Source organism: Falco rusticolus, chromosome 1 (genome assembly GCF_015220075.1).
Source record: "Falco rusticolus isolate bFalRus1 chromosome 1, bFalRus1.pri, whole genome shotgun sequence".
NCBI lineage: Eukaryota > Metazoa > Chordata > Aves > Falconiformes > Falconidae > Falco > Falco rusticolus.
Genome location: NC_051187.1, coordinates 24,367,590 through 24,382,696, shown reverse-complemented (window position 1 = coordinate 24,382,696; position 15,107 = coordinate 24,367,590).

Genomic DNA, 15,107 nt, shown 5'->3' with positions numbered 1-15,107 from the left:
GAGAAGACGTACATTTTAATGGCTCGAACCTAAAACAATTTCTGAAACAAAGTAGGGGTCAGGAGACTGGACTGGATGGACCTCCAGTCTGATCCAGTCTGCATCCTCCTGACAGTAATGGTCAAGGCAGGCACACATCTGGGCCTGCCTTCCAAGTCTCTTGTGTTTAAGAACAATGATATAACCATCCTTATCAATAACAGGAGATCATGGGGTACGTAAAAGTGTTGGTAGATGAGCTGGCCCAGAAAAGTTTAAGTTTGGATTTTTGTAGCTGCTGGAAGTCATTGTGTAATTGATAGCTCTTTCTTAAAAACATTTTAGAGTTCAGGAAATGTGAGAATTCAAAAAAGAAGCTGGATGGCATCAGCAGAAGTGCAAGTTTTCCCAGAAACGATGGAAAACCAATTTATCTGTGTTTCTTATTTTCCTACTTGGTGATAATAAAACTATGAAGTATAAATATAAGTAATTTTATCAGGAGGAAAAAAAAAATCAGAGCAGCAGGGAGATAAGAACTTCAGAGTCTTGAGATCTATTGACTCCAGTAGATCTACGCTAAATTACACCAGGGGAAAACTTGGTCCATGGAGGACAGGGGAGTCACAAGCAATAAAGCTGTGCATGTTTGTCACATATGGCCAAACAAACTCAAGAGTTTTTGGATCTTGATAGTTACACAGGATTTGTTAATAAACACCTAGTGGAAGCTGACTAAACTTGTGCTTCTAATTGCCTGAGATTCCTTAGCCGGCAGCGTGAACATTGGTGAATGGCAGCCCTTCCAAATACAGGGAGTAAAGCAGGTGGCAGTGGGTTTCGGGAAGTTTCATTTGAAAACATGATCCCAAATTATGTGGACAGAACAAATGCTGTATGGATTGTGAAAATGTAAAGCTTGGTGATAAATGGCAATATCAGAGTTTGTGTCGTTGTGGATGGAGGGTCCCGGAAGGTTTGCTGATGCAATCCCGTTTTACTGAATATCTAATATCTAAAATATCAAGTAAATAATACATTAATGAAATTTGGAGACTACATTAGATTTTGAAGAATCTTAAATATTCATATATTCATGCTGGTGGAGGGGAAAAAACCAAGGAATAAAAGGTAATGAATTTTATCCGCCGTGGAAGCAAAGCACAAACAGCAAATACTATTACAATTCTTCAGTTAGCATCATAAAAAGTTAACTGATCTTCTTGGACGAAATTCTGACCTCAATTACATGTAAATGAGAAAACTACTGTTGACTTCAGGAAGTCCAGCGTTCAGCTCTCAGCCGTTTTTTCAGTTTGAGAATGGGATTTTCCAATATGACCAAGATATTTAGAAGCATATACCTGCCTTTTGGTCCCTTTGAAAATAGTTCACAAAAGCACATTGCTCAATTGGTAGCATATGTATCTGCCCTGAAAACTGGTCAGCTTTTATTACCAGAAAAGACCAACTGTTTACATCTCAGTGATGCCCAGTTCAGATTGCACTGTCGCGTGCTATACCGATTCTACTGCTATGTCACAGCAATCCAATTGATTTGAATTTTTCTTTCTCTCTCACCTTCACCAAAAAGCACATGAAAGAAACGTAAGAATGTTTTCCCAGCTTTTAAAATCATTGTTTAAGAGAAACTATGTTTTAGCCTGACACAGGTTATGATATAGGAAGAACTGGGAAATTTAATAGCCTGTGTTACCCAGGAGGTCAGACTACCTGATCCTGGTTCTTTCTGGCCTTTAAGTCTATGAATAAATTAGAAACCGGATCTCTCAAAGTTTTAATTTCAGAGCAGTCTTTGTAAACGAGGGTGGAGTAGAATTCCTAATAAATTACATCCTCCTCCAACATTCATTTTTCTCCCTGAGAAACAGTTTCTTTTAAAAAACAGTGTTTAGTTCCACCTCCTCTAAATTACAAAAAAATCGTATCTCTTTATGTCTTACACTGTACTGTGCCAGCATAGCAATTATTAAAGGATTTTTATTGATATTATGCAGCTCTCTATGAAATGTGAATTAAATTTATCATGATATTTGATTTTTAATGACAGCTCAGGTTACATTTCTGAAGTTCATACCTTGACACTATTTTTGTGTTGGCACTAGAGTAGGACAGCTACAATGTCTTTGTTTGTCAGAAATGGACTAGGAGACATACTGTAGTTTACTCACATTTATCAGCATAATTCTACTGATTAAAACAATAAAGTTTTCTGTTGAAGTTAATCTGCAGAGAGCAGAATTGGGCTAACTGCTCCGTATCTCCATACCCAGGGACCTGAAGTACCTACCTCTGCACTTAGGCACTTACAGGAGTGTCTTGATTTTTAAAGCTGTTGGATGTGCTCAGCTTTCATTTTAGTTTTATGAGAATTATGGGACACCACATCCCTGGAATCAATTTCTCATCTTCTGCCTCTTTTCCCCCATATATTATCCTTCCTTATTACTAACAAACTGCTGGAGGTAACTTTTGGTTTAGCAGACCCAACATGACACTGGATACTAAAGCAGTTAAGGGTGCAGGGAATGCTGCTTTATAATCTACCTGTTTTTTCAGCTGCTGCAGATGGAAGGGGTGAGAGAATTTTCCGGGCTTGATATTTAACGTATTGTATTAATATGTTTTTATGAAAATACGTTTTTATGAAAACAGGCATCTGACACGGAACATGCAGGAGCAGAGGCTGGGCTCACCGCATAACTAGGTCTCCTCTGGCTTTAAGCAGTCTGAGGCCAGAAAGGTACAACGTGAAGTCAAATGCAATTATTGACCACTCCAAACAGTATTACGCCAACTGAGCATCAAGCATGCTTAGTGTTCAGGTAGCTTTCAGAAGGAGATTAGGTCCATATTAGTGTAAGCTACTGTGGATGAAACCTCCAGCTTGGCAAAAACGTCACTTTTGCTTGTCCCAAATAGCTGTATTTCTGTAAGACACATCTGTGCAGGAGCTGGGAGAGGGTCACACTGGTTTGCTTTGGCTGATGGGGGAAGGATTATTGGTTGCTGTTAAAAATGATCCCAAGCAAATTTTTACAAGGTCTTCTGTGACTAATAAAGCCTGAGTCTTTGAAACATACTACAACCCAAGTTGTTGTTAAGAGATAATTCTCTTCGATCCAGATGCTTCCAACTGAAGTGCAGTGCAGAGAAAAGAAAAAGGGAGAAGGAAAATTGATGGAACATCCCTGAAAGCAGAGAGAGAAGTCTGCAATTTCTCTCCCATTAATACTTCATGCACTGAGTTTGGGAAGTAGTTTAAAGGTTCCTGTGTGGAGTATGGCATGGTGGGGGCTGGGGGAGACCCCTGCCCAGTGTGCTTACCTGTGGAGAAACCTGGGTGGAGGATGGTCCTTTCCAGGCTGGGTAGGGCACTGACACATCGGTATTTCATCTGAAAGGTGATAAGGTGGGGTCATCTTGCTTGTAGTATAATCTCTGTAACAGTGAACACACGATCGTAGATCTGTGAAAGTGCTCAGGAAGAGCTTCTCTTTACAGGAATGCCCTGAGATTTTGGCAAAGGATTTTGATCATCCTCAGCAGGTTTGGTGTATTTTGTAGATGTAAAGGCTAGTAAAATCCCTCCCTCTGTGATTTCTGTTGTATATTTCCAGCCATTTGTACCTCTTCTTGCACTCAGACCCAAGGGCCTGCTAATAAGCAAATGGGTGAGATAAGGCATGGAGGCATTTTCTCACAGTCCTGCAAGACACAGTATGGCTGCTGCTTGTACAGTGATGCAGCATTGTCTCCTTCACGTGTTTAGAATATCCTCTCCAGAGAAGAATGAACACATTTTCCTGGCCATCCCTTGGGTGTTTATTTCATTTTTGGCCAGTCTTTCCACCTTCTACCTGTGCCCTCTTGCATCTTGTTCCTGAGCTCTGCACTTCACGCTTTAGTCTAAAGAGATGGAGACTTCAGACATCTCTGGAAAAGCAATTTTGTTTCTTTGTAAACAATACATTCACAACTGGCAGCCTTGTTTTGTGGGACACCAAATCCTTCTAACTATTAGTGATAGCTGCAAATCTAATGCGCCTTTAAAAATCCCAGCTTACACATCCGATATGTTCTGCGTATGGTATACAAGCAGCCCCGCTATTTACAGAACCTCACTGATACATCTTGCTTACCTATTTGCTTGCCCCAGTCTAAAATATCCCATCAGCAGCCACTGTATGCGTTTTGTTCTGAGAACGCAATGCCTTTTTATCTTCTGTGAATCTTAAAATACACCAAGCTTCTCAAACAAAAAATAAAAATAATAATGAGGCAGACAGAAGCAGTATAAATCAATATAGCATGACTGATGTCAACAGAGCTATGCAAATATATACTAGCTGAGGATGACACATAAAATCAAGCAGTAACTTTATACAGAAAGAGATAGAAACAACAGCAGCAATATTAAATACACTTTTCTGCTATGCTCAGAATGGATTGTGAAATAAGTCATCGTTGTAATATGTAATTTGAGAGGGCTGTGAATTCTTCTGTGAGCATGTTGCTTCAGGAGACGAAGAAAAATCAAAGCATAGTCTTGCAAGTAACATTCCCCCCTGATATTAACAATAAAACCATAACACTGCTTGGCTTTAAATAACAGTTCTAACCAGTTTTTGCAGGTTGTTTTAAATTCTGCTCTGCCCCAAAGAGTCAGGGTTGCAACAGTGCCGGAACAAATGCCATTGCAGGCAAGTGATTTGTGTCAGCATTGGTCAACTCGGAGTTTTACTAAAAACATCGTTATTTCAGAAATCATTTCTGCCTGCAATGAGCTTTATGGTCGTACTGCAGGCAAGGTTCCCAGTGAGGCGCTGGGTCTGCTTGGATAAAGCCCCTAAGGGCTAAATAAGAAACATACCAGTATCATTAGTGAATGTGCTACTCTTTTTAGCAGAAGAAGCTGCTGGGATCACACAAAGCTGTGGTGGTGACAGAACGATGTATCTTTTGGTTAAGCTGCCCGTCCGACGTTGGTTTACCAGCACAAAACTTACCATATGCATAAAGCCCCTTTGTGAGCTGATGAGCTCCTCCTGACTCTGAGGTTCCCCACTGTCAAATCTGACCACAGAAATGGGTAATGAGTAAACAAAGCTAAGAAAAAAAAATTACTTAATAAATCAGCAGCTTAGCAATTAATGCATGTGCCTACCCCATAAGTTCTTCATGCAGCAAACTCATATGAATTAAATATTCACCTAGTATTCATTTCACAGAATGGAATTATTCCTCATACACATTAACTGAGACAATTACTGAAACACGAAGATCAGATTAGCTACTGTATCTTGAAAAGAACAAAAAAGAAAAGAAATCATTGCTGCAGCAAATTGCAGAAGTGTTAAAAGGCTCAAAAGGTTGTTCAACTAGTAGACAATTTTAAGTAAAGCTAATAAAACATGGCCACTTCATTATTCATTCATGAGAAAAGGCTGAGTTCAGACACTGCCTTTCAGTAGAGAAACTGGTCTATAATATCCTGTCTTTTGTTCACCATTTCCATGATCTCCATACACATCTTGTTTATGTAGCGATTCTTTTAGCACACTGAAGACCAACCCAGGGAAGTCAGGGAAGAAATCCCCGCCATTTTAACAGATTTCAAATCTGGTCGTGATCACCCTCCTCCCAGTTCTGGGACAGAGCCCTGCACCGTGCAGGAACCTCATGCTGTCAGTGCTCAGTGTTTTCCAAGAAACAGCCTCTCCCTTCTTTCACAGAATCCTTACTAAAAGCCTGGGTCTGCTCCTCCCAAATTCAAATGCAAGACCCCCTCTGCCTTTCATTCATAGCAGCACAGTAAGGTCCGGATCAAAAGCCACATCAGGAGATTTGTGATCCATTTTCTGGCTCTGGTTCTGACATGTGTTGTGAATAGTGGTGTGCAAATTACCTCGGTCATTTGTTCTTCACTCAGACTGTCCATGGGAATGGGGATGGAATTAATTTCCCTGTTTGCAAAGTGCCTCGATGCTGCTCACAACAGCAGCCATGAGCCAAGGTTGCTGTGGTCTGAGGACACACTGCCTTGGGCACCAAATGCCATGGAGAACTGAGGTTCCCAAAGTCGGCTAGCGAATTTGGATACGAGTTACGGAAATTTTAACAGGTGTCAGACCACCAAGGCGGATTTAAAACATCGTCTTTAAGCATTGCTAGCCATAATTGCTCCAGCTTTTTGCCACAGTCATTTTCTCCTGTGTACCCAGTTAGCTGTTACTGCTTTGTATTCTTCCTGCCTCTTTCTGGGCAAAGACCTTGCAGCCTTAAAACTTCCAGGAGTGTAACCTACTGTCAAATGAGGCAAGCCACCAAATAATTAAATACATAAGCAGCATCAGGGTCCGTTGGAGGAAGACTTTGGTTAGACAGAAACTGGTTTATGATTTTACTGATCTGATGCACCTTATTTTCATCTTCTTTCCCTCTCCGAGTGTTCTTGCCATTTAAAATTTAATCTTTTGATTTGACATTTTCTCCTGTTCTCCATGCCACTTGCTATAATTACAGTTCTTCCACTTCCCCATGCAGCTTTTAAACACATAATTATTTATATCTTTTTAAAATCTTCTTTATTTTTTCCTCAGACTGAAATTTATTTGTACTTTCTCAGGAAAAATCCTCCTAATTAAAAAACAACTGCCACAGATTATTGAAGCGGGGAAGGGGAGGAAAATAGGATAGGGAGGGTTGTCGCTTGTACAGGGCACAGTTGAGCTAATAAAGGAAAACAGCAAGTTTCAGCTTTAAGGGTTGGCCAGGTCTCTCCAACAGCAGAGGGTGGGATCCTGACCACCCCCAGGTGGGCATAACCTTTGTCTTCTCACTGCTGGGCACTGTGCAAACAGGGGGTCTTGCTTGTGACCATTACTTCTGTAGCCTGTGCCCAAACAAATAACGGCAGCAGTAACATCATAACAAACAAGTAAGGACTATTAGATACTGAAAAATTGGTACCACAGGGATATCAAGGCCAGCTACAGCACCGTGGGGATGCGCTGTGCAGAGCCAAGGCTCTCCCCTTCCCCTTGGCACTGTGGCAGCTCTGTGGAGACTGCTGCATCCTGCTTGTGATATGCTGAGCAAACAAACACTGTCCTAGGGGAGAGGCCGTATTTCAGCCCTTATTTGGATCATTTCTATAGATTTTGGTTTTTTTTCAAAAAAGTATGCAATGATCCAGCGACGCTTTCAAAGAGCAACCTCCCCATGGTGTGGGCGGTGATGCAGAACACGCTGCCTTCAGACCCAGCTGCTGCCAGTAACGGCAGGTAAGGTGTCTCACCTCTCTCCCAGTAACACCAGGAAAGCCTATTGCCCTAAGACATACTCAGGAGCCGGCATTCATACTGCTCCTCATTCCTTCATCCTTTCTCACTATAGCTTTTTCCAGCACACTGTAGAAAATTCCGAGGGTGGGTTGATGGAGGGCCAGCTTTCGTGGGACCCTTTGGCAGAGCTGCTGCAGAGTTGTGTCCCAGCCCTGCCACTGTCCTGCCAGCTTCGTTATAAACCGATGGCTGCACAACGATACATGCACTGAATTTCTCTGGGAATGCCACACCAAACCACAGCCTGGAAATGCTAGGCACACTTCAAGTAGTAAATACCTTTTCTGAACATCTTAACTTAATCAGGATTTATTATTTCAGCCAACTGTAAAATCAGAACATGGCTCACTAGCCTGACAACATTATCTTGTCAAGAACCCAATTTTTTGATTGTTGGAGGGGTGGTTTTTTTCCTACTGTTTTCTATTTGCTGTTGGTTTATCCTTAATTTTCTTTTCATTTCTCTTTATATTGATTTTTCCATTTTGCTTTCTGCTTTTCACATTTCACACACTCAGATTTCAGTGATTTCACTTCTTTTCTTCCTGTGTTGGTATTTAATATGTGCATTTGTCTCCATGCTTAAACATTTGGAGTTTCGATGTCTTATCAGCTTCTCAGAACTCCCATGAAGACTTTTCTTCTTTTGTTTTCAGTTGGATCACACTAATGGTGTTCTGGCAGCTGAGTACTGGGACCTGTTTACAACTAAATAAAACAAAACAGAAAAATAGAGTCAGGGGTTCCTCTGATAACTCCTCTTCAAGCAAGTTCACAGGCCCAGATATTACCACCATAATTCAGCATTGCCGGACAAATGTTAGGATTTTAGCAGAAAGTCTTATTCCCTTATTTATTATTAACATTAATGTAAAGAGAAATACACATGGCAGAAGCATGACATATGATTGTCACTGGGCTCGGTATTTCCAATGGATGCAGTATTCATGGGTGCAGCTCAAAAAAGAGAGGTTGTGACTGTCTTCAGGTCTCAGGTTTAACACAGAGCAGCTGGGCAGTGCCACTTAAACAGGTCTTTCTGCACAACAGGCTACAAGCTGCTCTCCAGGCGCTTTGCAAGCAATCTCAGCTTCAGGGACAGTTTCCGTGACTGTGGGACTGTTTGCCCATCCTTCTGCACTCCATCTTGCCCTTGGCCACTGGTATCAATTGCAGCGTGGAAGGGGAGGCATCATGGCTTTGCCCAATGAGCTAAATGGCGTTTGTGGTTCTCCTCCAGTACAGCTTGTACACAGAGCCATAGCTGGAGGGCAAAAATGTTGTTGTTCCTCCTCCGCCACCCAATATTGCCTTTAAGATGCTGCTACATGCTGCATGGCATGTAGTACCAACCATATAAAAACGAGGCTATGATAAAAGCAAACGTACATCTGTTTAACTTTGCTGCCTGCCATGGGTAGTCCCATTTAAATCGATCTGATTAATCTGAAGCAAAACTGTAAGTGTATGAACAGTTGTGGGCAGGGCCAGGACGTTACAGTTCAGCAGGTCGGATCCCCTCGCTGCAGCGATCACCATCAGAAGCATCACAGCGCACACGTTGCTGAGGATGAAAGACTGTGACCGGCCGATGTATTTCTTATATTGCCATGACCTCAGGAGCAGCGTGAGTGCTTATCCAGTCTGATTTTGACCCTTTTATGATCATAAGTTGTTGCTTTCGTTAAACAGCTTAATTTAGTCTTTCTGATACCTTTAACTGAAAAAGTAGCACCCAGTTTCAGTGACCTCTTGGCTTTGTAGAGTAGGAGATGATCTACTCTTACGCAAAACTTCTGTTGTCCGACAGTATTTCTAGTGTCAGCAGCTGAAGACAAGCAGCTGTTCAGTAATCTCAGCTTTTGAATAATAACTAAAAAAGACATTAGCTTTCAGCGTTGTGAAAAATAGTTTTTAAAGTCTATAGCATAGCATAGAGTATATGAATCACATTCTTTCACAATGAGTTGTTCAACATGTTTTTCACAAATCAGCCCTGTAATCTTGCTGGGTAATGCTTTGCTTTTAGAAAATTTGGACTTCACAGTTTTGAGAGTATGAAATATCTCTCTTTGTAATTACTGAGAATCTTCTTTTTTTTAAACACTGATTTTTGAAATTGATATGAAATTAATTTACCTAGGTTGAGTTTCAGAAACTTAATTCTGTATTCACAGAGTAAGTTGCAAGTTTGAGGAGGGTATGCTGTGTTCGTCATGCAAATGAGAGTTAGTAGCTGGTTTGAGCACTGCATGCATCCCAATCTACAGCATGGAGCTGCAAAAGGTGCTGAAGATCCATATTACACAGATGAAGAGGATTGGGTCAAACAGCCTGAATTATTCTGCATTTTTTTCATTTTCATTATTCAAACCCTCACAGGCAACGTCAGATGTTGCATTTTACGAGGAAGCTCTTTCAGAAACACTTCAGACATTGCTTTCCGGGTAAAGAGCTATGGTTTTCCAGGAGTGATTCTCCAATAGTGAGGCTCCATTTTTGGTATCATAGCTAGACTAAGGTTATACAACAATAAAGCTGTGACAAGAGCTTACTCTGTGACAAGAATTTATCATTCTCTGCAGGGCAGGAAAGATTTTCCTGCCCAATTTTATCCTGAAGAAAATCCAAGAAACCTCACTAGCAAGAATATAGTAGAATGCCCCATTTTGTCAGTATGTGGAAGACACTGGGACAACTGCCATTGCCTCGGCAGCTCACAATACACCTGTAGTGTGTTTCAGTACAAGAATTTTGTTCCTCTAAAGAGCTGGATGCTCCTGAGGAGCCAAGCTGACCTTTGCAGAGCTTGGGAGTGCTATAGCAATGGAGATAAATAAAAGACATTGCAGAGAAAATGGCCAACCTTGGAGCAACCAAAATTCAGGGAAAGCCAAGACTGGACTTTTACTTATGTAATAAACAATGACAGTGTAAAAAAATCAAGAGACAGTGGCAACATAACAACCCCTGAAATAATTTCCAGGCACAGTAGTGTACATTTTAGACAATCAAAATTACAATCCCTCAGAGTACAATATTCATTAAACTGTGGCAGAAGACAGTACTTTCAAAATCGAGTGAGATGATAGAAGAATCCTGAGTAGTAAAATGACACAAAATTCAGGAATACCTGCTGTTTCAGATTTACAGATCTGCATCCTCAGGCTCTCCACTTGCTTTACTTAATCGGCCATACAGCCTGCGTGTAGACAAAAAAAAAAAAAAAAAAAGGAATAAGGCAAAAAAGCAAGTGGCTCCCAAAGGATACTTGAGTTGGACAGGGTTGCATTTTGTCCTCATCTCCCCTTTCTCTCATCTGCCCTTCCCCCCCCCCCCCCCCCCCCCATGCTCTGCCTCTCACTAGTGGTTGGTGAAGGCCTGTCTGGGCTGTGGTTGTTGGGGTTTTTTTATTATTATTACTGTTTTATTGAAAGTTCAGTTCCTGCTGTGTCTGAGACATTCTGTGATGGCTGGAGAATAAGTCAAATGTGACACTACGTAAAATAAGAGACCTGAGTAACTGCGATAGGAAGAGCTTTACAATCTGAGCGTGTGGAGCTTCGTGGTGTTGGGTTTTGTTCACACTTAATTTCACTTCTGTGGCTGGACTCACATTTTCCCGTATTAAACTTTCACCCAGCTTCTTCTCCCTTCAGGTACACTGGGAGGGCTGAACAAGTGCATTGCCTGAGATGTCCTGAAGGCTTAAAATGTGAGGGGTTCGGCTGAATTACTGGGGCCCAGGGGAAAAGTCTGGGGACAGAAACCCCAGCGATGAGAAGCTGTAATCACCCAGGTGAAGGATTGCATTAACCTACTGGAAAGTAACTGCAACATTAAGTAAGGGCAAATTGTCCTCATGTCCCACCTGGAATGTTTCCCACTCATTGAATTTACTCGCAGCTCCCAGTGAAGATGCCGTTACACTTCTAGTAAAAGCAGAACTGATCTGTACCCCATATTTTTTAAGGTTTTAAAAACATTTTTAAAAAAGTGGTTCCCTCGCCTATCTTCTCCTCCCATCACCCTTTAAAGAGCTGTCAAGTAGCAGGTTTATTTTTGCTGAATCCAAATGTAGGGTGTTAGGGAACAAACCAACCAGGGATGCATTTAAGAGAAAGACTCCTTCGCATTTTCAGCACAATGCCCAAGCAAACAAATCTCTGAACACTTGTATCCACCACCATCTTTTCTCGCTCCTGCATTTCTCTGAGCTGAGAGTCACTTGAGCAAGTTCTGTTCTGTCAATAAGGAAAATAAAACAATATTCATATTCTACATGATGTTAATAAAGCACCATCTGACTCACCATTCCAGCTGCCAGAATCTAGCAGAGACTTCCCCCTGCAGTGAAGGAGTAGGTGCCCCCATCAGACTACCGTACTCCAGCCCCATCCTGACTTGTTCTTCACGCTCCCCTTCCTGCATTTATGCCCACACCCCCTCCTTCTCATCTGTAAGCTTTCCGGGGCCGCAAACCCTCTTTGTCTTTTACATTTGCACAGTAACAAGTACAATGCAATTCCTGCCCTTATGCATTAGCACAAGACAAGTCTTAAAAAGGAGTATTACATAGGTACAAAGCCTCTACATATGGCTTTGTGTTGAACATGGCTCCAGACTTGGCTTGGCCACAACCACCTTCTCTGAACAAACAAGCTAGAGGGAAGCAGGTCCATGAGAGTTTTAGGAGCTGGGTAAGGAGAAGGCCTGCAGGGTGGTTGCACAGAGCGCTGGAAGGCCCCTTGACCTGGCATGGCTTGAGGAATTTTGGCACCAAGGGATGTTGGATGACTGGGCGCTTGCAAAGCTGGCCACTGCTGAGCAGCGTGAGCACCTGGGACCTCACCAGCTTCAGCTGGCCACAGCAAGCACAGCTCCTGGGAAAAGCTGAGCAGAAGCAGTAAGCAACCATCACTGCCACGCTTGCCCCAGGGCAGGAGACAGCAAGAAGGCTGTCAGAGGACACCACTCGGGTGATTTTGACAGCTGACAAATATCCTGGTGGTGGAGAATGACCCATTCATCAAAGGCAAAATTAATTATGGATGAGATTTGAAGGAACCGTTCAGGAGTGCTGTGTTTGGTTGTTAGGGAGCGGTGGTCCGGGTGCTCAAGGTCACCACTAAAGGGGATGTCTAATGCCCAGCTGACACTCCCCTTTGATTTCAAGCTCCTTTTAAAATTCATTTGTACGCTTCCTATGCTAGCTCAGATACACCCTGGATTAGTAACACACACCGCTGCTCCTCTCAGCCTCCCTCTCCTCTGGCTTCCTTTGAGTATTGCAACTTCTCCTTTTGCTTATCTCAGATTTTACATCTATCTGCAGTGTTTTCTCTCTGCTGCTCTCATTTCCCGTCTCTGTCCCTCCATGTAACCCTTATCCTTCTCTGTGCTTCGTTTAATCTTGGCTGCCCAATTATGCACATTGCACATTTACATTTTGACAGGACTCCTCCACCCCTTGTCACGTCATTATTTGTAATACAAATTATTTCCCCTTGCTTTCCCCAGTTCCTAGCTGGCTCTCAGCTTCTTCACGGGGATGTTACGTTGAAAACAGGGGGTTCTGCCATGATCCTTCCTCCAGCCCGGTGCCGGCAGCCGCAACCCCCCAGCCGTGCTGCACAGGACAGCTGGGAGAAGCACACTGACCTCCTCCTGGTCACCCACCACCCTGCCATCAGGTACAGAAGGGCTATAGCTGCAAGCAGCTGAACTGGGAGTATTAGCGCAAGTGCAGTAACCTCCCTCGCTCTTCCACTTTGTGTCAATTGATGCAGGTTTCTAGTTGTTTTTTTTTTGAGAATGTCGTGGGTTTACATCTGTTCCCCCAAAGATTAGCTGCACTAGTCTACTGTACATCTAAGGGAAAAGATCACCCACAGTACCAAAGATAAAGTTTGGGTAGAGAAATTAAATGCTATTTCTTCTGTAACTTAGAAAACCCACAAGATTTTGCAACAGCATCTTCCACCTTCAGTTGCATTTACTATCACTGTACTCCACACCAGGTATTACATTGCCCTCATGCTTACAGCATTTAAGATTTTCCCAGTAGAGTAGCATCAGTTTCTGCTTCCACTCACCCTCTTTCTTGGAGGAGATTTGTTTCTGCAGGGTAGTATTTTATTTGGGTAAGGCCTTATTTATCTTAATTCTAAGTACATCCTGCTCTGCGTTTACATTGGAGAAGACAAGGTCAGGGAAGTATACATCTTATTTAGACTGGAAAGTGCTGAAGTCTGAGAGCTCCCAGTGAGAAGGCTCCCAGCGGTAAGCATTATTCTTACTGCTCTCTCATGATGACCTTCATTAGCTCCCACATGAGTTCATTACCTCATCCCCCAAGAAAGCTTCATATCTGTGACACATTACACAGGGGTAGCATTACTTTAAAAAGTACAAAAGCCATCTTAGCTTCGCTGGACCGGGGCCAGACTTACACAAAACACCACTGGCATCTCCAATCTCACTTACCTTCCTGATACTGCCAATACAGAGGGACTATTTGCACATTATCTACAGATGCAGCAACATAGCCCCAAGAGATGACCATTCCCAAAGGGAAGAAAGGAGAAGGCTGGGAGCGAAGCGGCATCACCCGTGGTTTACCAGAGAGGCAGAAATAATTAGCCCAAGCTCAGCAAGGAGCCTGCAGGAAAGCTGGCAGCTGCGCCTGGGCGCACTGAACCACGCACTATGAAGTTTGCTGCGTGATTTACGTACATATGAATTTTTATAACAGGAATGTATTTTTCCTCTTCTTTCTCTGTCAAGCTTGAGTGAGTGCACGGTTACAAGACAAAATTGCCTTTGCTTTCCAACAGTGCTGTCCCCGCCTGTTTTCCGTTGCTGCTCTCACACCCATTCTTCTTTGTCATTTCCAGCCCCATTACACCCCCCATCTTTGCTCCTCTCCTTCTCTTGGCCAGGACAACATGGAAAATTTACATTGCTGAGGGCAAAGTTGGTATGCCAGAGTGCCATCTTCTCTCCCTACAGCTCCCCATTTTTCTACAACACACATTTACCTTCAAAGTTTTGTTTTAATCTCCCTTTTATTAATCTCCAGATAAAGCCCCGTTGGTTTTCTACCCTGTCCAGCCCCTCATTTACATTCCCAGCGCATGCCTTTCTATACTTAGATTCAACTTCCTTCCCCGTCTTATCACACTTCTTATCTACTACCTTTGGCTTAGCATCTTTTATCTTCCCCTTTTCCTCCCCCTCTCCTTTTTCTGTCCATTTTTAAGTGAACTCTTCATGCACCACTAAGCCCACTCCATCACGGCACTGCCGCCGTTCCCAGTCCCGCGCGCTGGCTGGCCTCGGCGTGCCTCCCCTCACTGACGGAGCAGCGCGCGCAGCCTTTGCATGCACCGCTGGATAAATGGCCAGCATTAGAAATGTTCTGCGAGATGGAAGCCTGTGGCAGTGCTAATGTGCCACCACTAGTGCATCTCGCTGCAGTCGTCACATCAGTCCTGGGGGAAATTACAGCAAGATGATCTACAGCACTAGGCCTCCTGTTTTAATCCTGGCTCTTTTGCATCCTGCTGGAGAGAAGCGCAGTCACACTAGCAGCTGGAAATGACTGGCCTTTTATCACGGCGTTGCTGTATCATCGCTTATTTCACCGTGTGTTGGCTCCCATTGCGTGTCGACTGTTCATTGCTAAGAGGAGATGCAGGGGAGCTGGACCAGGAGAGAGGAGGGCTAGAGGAGGAGATGATTAACGCTAATGGCCGGGAC